Source organism: Triticum aestivum, chromosome 4D, assembly GCF_018294505.1.
Source record: "Triticum aestivum cultivar Chinese Spring chromosome 4D, IWGSC CS RefSeq v2.1, whole genome shotgun sequence".
Classification (NCBI taxonomy): Eukaryota; Viridiplantae; Streptophyta; class Magnoliopsida; order Poales; family Poaceae; genus Triticum; species Triticum aestivum.
Window position 1 is genome coordinate 322030709 of NC_057805.1, and position 8914 is coordinate 322039622.

The following is an 8914-nucleotide window of genomic DNA, read 5'->3' on the forward strand; positions in this document are numbered from 1 at the left end:
GTAGCAGGAACTAGAGGTTTTTCTTTATTTATAACTCTCCTCACATTTTTTTGGCTTTGAAGTGAATCATGGTTGTGAACATTATCTATGAATGTGCAGATATCTGTGAACATGAGTTTGATGTGGAAGTTGAACTTGGAATGTCGGGCTTGCGCGTGAACTATACCATGTCCAATGCTTCGCTGTTATTGTTTGGAAAGTGATTGTTGTTATTACATGACACAAAAAAATTATTTTGTGCCACATCAGTAGATGCACGGACATCACAACAGGCATGCTGACTGGATAAACATTTGAACCTAGCTATTATGAAGGAAATTTTGTATTGACAACAGTTCTAGATAGCAGGAGACGCCTAGCCTGCTCTACCTCTGCTAGCTTATTTCTGGCTTCTTCCATCTCTTCTTTGGCTTGGGTGAAGAGAGCATCTGATTGCTCTTTTTGCTTCTTCAGGAACTCAGCTACATTCTCAAGGGCTGCTGCGCGCTTTCTTTCAGCCTTTACTAGAGCCACGAGGACACGAACAGCTGACGACTCCACCTGGCTTGTGTGTAATCCAGCATCATCTAGGAATTTGCACCTTGTGTATAATCCAGCATCATTAGGGAACTGGCACCTTGTGTGTAATCCAGCCTCATTTTGGAAACATGATCTTGAGGTTGACCATACTTCCCTCCTCGCAGGAACTGCATCCTGACATGAAGTTACTTCTTTTTTAGATCAATACTCAGAGCAACCCAGATCCATTTAGTAGAAGCCAGATAAACAGGACTCGCGGAAGTGGATTCAAAAGGAAAAATATAAAAATAGACTACAAGGTGAGAACACCCACTTCCTACATCAAGCTAAAAATGAAAGCATTAGGATGATTAAGACTCTTATTATTACACATCAAAGAACACGAGGCTAAGAGAAACAGAAACTACACCATATACACATCGAAGAACACGAGGCTAAACGAAAGTAATTGAAAGGGTGTTACTTATCAAAGCTCGTTTTACAGGTTCGGTGCAGCTCCTCTTTAACTTGCCACGCTCCTTGAACATGTCCCTAATATCCCGTGTTTGGTCTTCATTGCTCCTCTGCATGTTCGCACTCGTCGTTTTAAAATCTCAACATGGCAAGAAAAGTATACTACTAGTAATACTCACGCATCTTGTGGGCAACATTAAAGCACTCGTCTCCCATGTTAGAGCATCTCCAATAGAAGCGCAATGCGCGGCAGTGCTGAGATCGAGAAGTAGAGATAGAGAGTAGAGACTAGAGAGTAGAGGATAGTTCTCAGCATAGATATAGCATAGATAGATTAAAAAAATAGATAGTTCAACTACTCCTCGTCGTCCGACTCCTCCTCGGTGATGTCCTCCTCCGACGTCTCAATGTAGGCGTGAAGATACCGATCGTCGTCGGATTCCCAGGGCGACGCTGCTCCTAGCCTCGTGTTGAATTGAGCGTCCGCTTTTCGCGTACGCTTGTCCTCGCGATAGGCGGCTCGCTCCGCCCTCCTCTTCTCCCTCTCCGCCCTCCTTTGCGCGTAGAACTCGCGCTCGTTGATGATGTCCTGTGGGAAGCGTTGGTGCCACAGCGCCATGGCTTCCTCGTCCATCTCGGCGATGCCGAGACGGTGCTCCCGCCTCCGGTTGTCGCGACGATCCTCGTCGGTGATAAGCCGCGGCAGAGGGGCGAGCTCCTGCGCCCGCTCCCGCGTTGGCACGTTGGGGAAGTTCAATGTTCTATGAGGCCATCGGAGGCGCCACGCCGCCGCGTCGTACGCGTGGGCGGCCTCGTTGGCGGTGTCGAAATTGCCGAGGCTGAGGCGCATCCCGCGGAACCGGATCTCGACGGAGAAGCCGCCGGAGGGGCGCGCGTGGACGCCGCGGTATCCCCAAGTTTCCCGGTGACGCGGTGGCATGGTGGCGCGGCGGCGGCGAGGCGAGAAAGAGCGGGGAGAGAGCGGTGGCAAGGCACAGACCGGGGAAAGAGCGGTGGCAATGCACAGAGCAGTGGGAGGGCGTTGGATTTTATAAAGCGCGTCAGACGCCGCGCGCCAAAACTAGCGCGGCCCGGCCGATTTTTTCCGCGCGCACGCGATCCTTTCCCGACGTCCCTGCTATCTCTACTCTCTTCTCTACTGTTATTTATTTAATATTTAATATTTATCTCTACTTCTCTACTCTCTACTCTTTTTTCTTTTCTTTTAAAAAACAGAGTTGGTGATGATGGTGTGCCTGCCATCCTGCAATATAGGCCGTCCGATTTATATCCGACGGATAGGAAGGAAACTATGGCAATTTTGCAGAAAGATACCCACATCCCTCTCCAGATTTGCAAATAAGGCCTTCCCTCGTTCATCCATTTCTCCCACAAGATAAACTACTCATACAAATGCGTCTTGATGCGTGCAACGCATGGGCATCTTGCTACTTCTGAAAAACTTATCATCATTTGCCACACTACTGGTTGCAGATGAAGAACTTATCCAAGCACAGCGCGATACAGGAGCGACGCACAATTACAAGCTGATATTTTGTTGGACAATGGAGGCTATAACCAATTACTTTTATGGGAACAAAAGCAACCAGGAAATTTGAAGGGTAGGTATGAACAAAATTGGAACTGCACATGTACTGCTAAGTGATTCAATACACACATTACCAATCGAGGAGGAGAACGCTGGCCGCGCGGCCTCTGTGCATCATGGTCGGCAACGGGAGTCAGTTCATTTTCCACGACAGTGGTGCTTCTGCGCTTGGCGTCGGCTTCCGGGAAGCAGATCCGATGGAAGACGGTGCCGGGGAAGAGGCTCCGTGTACGACGACGATGGTGGACCGGCTCCAGTGCGGCATACGAGGTCGTCGATGAGGCAGATGCGCTGCGGTGGACGAGTGCGCCGATGTAGAAGGGGAGGAGCACGAAGGCTGCGGTGCCGTGGAGAAGTCTATTTTGCGGTGGGTATAGAAAATGGGGAGTATTCAGGTGTACTACTCTGGGTGCCGGGGTAGGGTTGGCTGGGAGGTTGAAAGCGTCATCCGTAGGCCTGTTCCGAAGGCTATGATGGTAACTTCGCACTGCTCGAATCAGGGTCGCGGGAGATTTTCCTGCCGACCTCAAAATTTTGTGACACTGAACTCCCCGTGTGGTGTGCTGGGTGATTGGGCTAAGCAACTAGCGAGTAGTACTAGTAACTACTAGTACTCCCTCCGTTTTTATTAACTTTGAATATTAGGTTTGACCGAAGTCAAACTTCCTAAAGTTTGTCCAAGTTTATAGAAAAATATAATCAGTTACCATAACAAATATGTATGATGTGAAAGTACATTCAATAATGAATCTAATGGTATTTATTTGTTATTGTATTGTATATGTTAATATTTTTTGTTATAAACTTTCTGAGAGTTTACAAAAATTGACTTTGACAAATGCTAATACGCGGACTTAAATAAAAACGGAGGGAGTACACATTTGTTTTCTTAGTTTGTACCGAATTAATCATTTGTTGTAATTGTGAAATAAATATATTAGGCTACTGACTTCGAATGTAATGGTCTATACAATTCAATAGTTGCAATCATTGTTGAATTCCAAGATGTATACGGGGTCTATAGTACTTCACAATATGCTCAAACTCACACAATCCCAGTCAAATGAGAATCTAAATGCATTTCATAGTTATTACTTTGTAGGATGCAACAAAACCAACCATAACTCTACATCATCCATTATAAAAGCAACATTTTGAACACATCCCAATGTGGGAATGAAACGTGTAGAGAGAGCTTGCGAAGATGGAGCAGATAGGGCGGGAATGATTGTATGTATGTGGACGAGAGAGTAGGAGACAAACCTAATGATACAGAGAGAGAGAGAGGAAGTTAGGTCTGTGAGAAAGGTGGAGGCGTGTAATATACGTGAGATGCGTGTGCATCGGGATTCTGTACACGTGGAAGGAGAAGAGACAACATGTTTGATGAGAGAGCTGGAAAAACATGGACGAGAGGGGAAGGATCTCGTGGGTTGAGGGATTGATCATTTTGTGCGGGGGAGAGAGGGATTGGTAATTTTGTGTGGGAGAGAGGGGGGGAGGAGTCAGTCAGCCGTCGTCATATCATCATGCTTCCAAATGGTCCCTCATTCTCTAGTGCAGTGTGGTCGCCATCTTCGATCTCCTCGATGCCCGCTTTGAAGATTCAGGTGTTGTGCATGCTGGGGTGCAGAGAAGCACAAGCGAGAGTGGTCGCCATATAACCTTGGATGGGGATGAATTGTGTGCTCAGGGGAGGGGGTGTGTGTGCGCGGTGTGTGTGTGTGTGTGTGTGTGTGTGTGTGTGCGTGTGTCAGATATTGAGAGAAATCAAACCTATGGAGAGAAATGTGTGTGTATGTGACGGAAAGCTACATGCTAAATAGGGTTTTCATGAAGAGACTGTGCGTGCGAGATAGAGAGTGATGTGCGGGCCTTGAGGTGGGCAGGGGTCGGGTGAGGGTGTCAAAATGTTTGCGTTGATGCATGTGTTACATGCGATCGTGCGAGGAACGAACGAATTGAGAGAGATGGTTGTTGTGTTACGGATGCTCCCCCCTCTCTCTCACACACACACACACAAGTAAAATAGAAGACCGTTCTCTCATGTATACACAACGTATCGGCATCTGTCTATGTCTCACTCATGCATGATCATTTGCACATTCACACCTCTCTATGTCTCTATCACACGCACACAATCTCCACATTGCCCTTCCGCCACAACACACATATGGACACATACACACGTTCTCTCTCAGTCACACACACAAAACCAGTATTAAAAAAAACTAGGGCGCACCTAAAACGTCCAAATCTAAATAAACACGAACTGGTGCTAAATTCAAATATATGGAGATATTGTAGCGTCAAGAACTTTTCCAGGAAAAAAAAGTTGAGTAATATTCGGGGATTGTTTTCACACACACAAAAAGGTTCGGTGGATGTCCTTCGAGTGTGACACGGTGACGCACCGTTCGATCGACCGCGCGGCCGTGGTTCACGTGCTTGCACAGGATTCCCTATCGTAGCTGTGGTAACTAATATAAGCGCTGCCTCAGTCTAATGTTTACGTGTACTAGTATGGTTTTCTTTTAAGTTTGACCAACCCTATATAAAACTAAACTAAGCTCCCATACGCGCACTCATCAATATGCCGCCGCCGCCGTTGCGCATGCCGGTGCCCGCCTGCTTCGGCCAACAATTTCCCACCCATCACCGCCATGTCGCCGCCATCCTTGTGCCATGAAGCCGAAGGCTCGCCCGCTCATGTCGTCTACAGTCCCTCCTCGCGATGCCGCCACGCTGCCAAGCACGCGAGCAGCTGGTGGAGCCGCATCTATGCACGCAGTGTACGAGGAGGAGGACGAGCACATGCTCCAGCACGCCGGCGAGGAGGAACTAGCGTGTCATTATCGTCTCCACCCGCGCGGAGGAGGGGCACATGGTGGCTGCCGCGGCGGAAGCCGGTCGTGCCCGCGCCGAGCCCGCAAACCGGGTGCGGACGTGGAATCTACCTTTGAGACCTTGAATGCCACATGGATCCTGCAATCTGAAGGAGCAATTTGGGTCAGTCGACTCTTGTGAGCCGTAGGATGCAACATGGATGGCTAGAAGGGCTTCTTCAACCTCCGAAACTGATGCACTGTTCATCTTCTCAGCCCGTCTCATGCCTAACCGCCTGCCGCCGCCCCGCCCTTCCCTGAACCGCCTGCCACCGCCATGACCCCCCACCCCCGCCATCTGTTTAACCCTGGGCACGATCCATTTTTCCGGCGAACTGCATTCCACACCCAACACTCATAAGATAGATCATGGGCACCCTGCCACCCTAATATAGATACTCGGGTAGCTTCTCTGCCGTCTTCTTCCTTCGCTCCGTCGAACTTCTTTCACAAATCGACCGACCCAAATTATACTACTAGTACGAACATATTAAGTACAGTAGGAACACGAAGATACGAGCAGTAGTACCAACTGCAAGAAGAACAGTAGTAAGACATAGTACTAGTACTACTGTACGTACTAAACAGTTCAAATAATGAGAAAGAACATAAAGTTCAAATAACGAGAAAGAACATAAACATAGTTATGCTGGGGGCTCAGCACAACACACCCCTAAAATAAAACTAAGCAACTAGTCCGCTTGACACTGCAGTAGAACCAACATGAGCAACGGCACTGCCACCTTACTCGGAGTCCGAGTCCGAGTCCACGTCCTCGACTTCGTCCTCGTCCCTCTTCCTCTTCCTCTTCGCCGACGCTTCTTTGCTTGAACCGGACACTGGGCTCTGCTTCTTCATCCAACCCTTGTAGATATTTAAACAAAGGTAGGCATCCATTGCTGCGTACACGATGTGATCTTCATCTAGTGTCTTCGAATCCCATGCATGATGAAACTCGTGGTGAGGTTTCTTCAGTTTAGCGTACGAAGGATCAATCATGGCTACTGCCAGGGTCAGCATTGAAGGCTGAGAGGAGGACACCAGGCTTGCCTTCTGGAGATCGAAGGGCTAGCCTACAACGAGGCCTATCCGACCCATGACATCCCTGTCGTTCCTAAAGTCTACAGTAAAAAAATTCACTCTTTCGTCCTTGAGGAAGTTCTTAAAATCCTGGCACTCAACATCGGCATGGCATATGTGGTAGACCAAGCACACGTTATGTATGCAAACCTGGATCATGGCGGGCTTCTTCTTCTCTGCCTCCTTTAGAATCTTCTCTCTTTCCAGGACTGTGGTGTACTCAACATCTAGCCCAGCGACCCACTCATCCAGTGAACTGTTGAACATGCGTAGGAAGCAAGCAATGCATGCTTTCACCGTCGCGGATCCACGTGTGTAGATCACAATGAACTCATCGCCGGTGATGGCTCTAACCTGGTACTCAGCGGCGACCATGGAGATTTGGGAGGCCATGGATTTTGGAGGAGGGTTAGGAGAAGTTGAACTGGTGTAATGTAAAAGGACAGGACGACTGGGAGCGAACTGTTCTAAGGTAGTAGTAGAAGACGGGGACGAGTAGGGCGTGCGAACGGCGTGGGGTTGTTGGATTGCCCGGTGGATAAACGGCTGCAAGCCCCCAAAGAGTTCTCGAGTACTATGCGGGACCCACTAGATGTCATTTCTACTAGACCCATTTCATAGGCCTGACGGTATAGCTTCTGCATGTTCGCACGCCATGCCGGTGCGTGGATGTAACTTCACTTAATTCCGTCAACCGTCGCGCCTCCCACGACCTTCGCCTCCCTCGCGCGGTCAAGCCCTTTGAGACTTCGACCGGGTATAAATGAGCAATTTTTTTGCCTAGTCCGCATGCATCATACTCCCTCGGATCCTTTTTACTTCCGTCAACCGTTTGCAAAGTGTTTGACCAAATTTATACTAAAAATATCAATATCTACAATACTGATTATAATGAGTATAAGAACTACGTTTCATAATGAGTATAAAATATTGATTTGACATTGTGAATGTTGATACATTTTTCTATAAGTTTGGTCAAAGTAGAGGTACATTGACTTCATACAAAACTTAAATGCACAATGCAGACTAGTTCCTCCGTCTAGGTGCGTGCCATGTCCTATCTAGTCATCACAACAAGGTTAGCTATTAGAGTACTACTACCTCCCTTCTACTTTAAAGGGCTCTATGTGGCATGCCGGCTCAGAGAAACCGGAACACCCCGTATTCCAGCCCAGAGATCGAGGAGAAGTCTTCTGGAATACGGTACTGCTTGACATAGAACAAATCAGCTCTTATTACAAAGGGTAATAATACAAGTGTCTGAAGTTACAGCGGATCACATCAGCACGGCGACACTACGCCTGCGATACTACACTTGCTCTATGCTAGCAGCGGAACAACTCGTAGCAGCGGAAATCTTCTAGTAAGGGAATAATGACGAAGGTGGTGAACTCCACTCCGCAGGGACTCTGGCTAGGACATGATCTAGCTCGCAGGAACAGAAACCACGACAAGCAATCAATCAATCACTGCATCACCTGCAATCTGGCATGACACGCCAGGTCAGTACATTGAATGTACTTGCAAGCTCACAACAACCAAAAGCATCAAGGCAAGACAACAACATAGCATTAACAGATTAATTAACAACTACTATGATGCAAAAGCAACTACTAAACATGATACGAAACTACTACAATACTGATAAACCACCATCTCAGATCTCAATAACCATCTCACGCTTGGTTAACCGGCCAAGCAATATACCATCTCGATCACCTCATGATCTATACCTCGACGTGATCACTGAGTGACCACATCACCAACTGAATGATCATCTTCAAGATCATCCCAACATCATCATCATCATCCTGCCAAACTATCACAACTCATCATATCAACATTTTAGTCCTATAAAAGTCATTCCGCCACGTGCGTGTTGATCGAACGGTGTGACCTAGTACCAACTTATGCCCATGACCAAGGACGCGGCTATCGATAGATTAAAATACACTCTGCAGAGGTAGCGCACTTTACCCACACTAGGAACTCAAGGGCCTCGCACTCCCATTCGGTTGGACCACGGAGTTCCGACGAAACCCTTCCCTTGCCATGACACTCTCCCGGCCACTCCGACTCACTCCCTCTCAGGGCTAAGTCATGGGTGGCCCATGCCCACCAAAGGCATCTACGGCCACCGACGTGACAAAACGGTCCAAAACGGGGACAAGGTACCATAAAAACAAACGAGCACACAAGGTTTATGCCGTCCAACCTAATCAGGGTAGTGCCCGCACATAACCTTCCCTCGTTGGAGGCACAGGCGAGAGGCATGACAAAAGAACGAATCAAGACCTCCCCCCTAAGGTAAGTGTGGTTGCACTGGAAAAGCCCGGTTCGGAGGCACCTGACCAACTTAATGACGGAA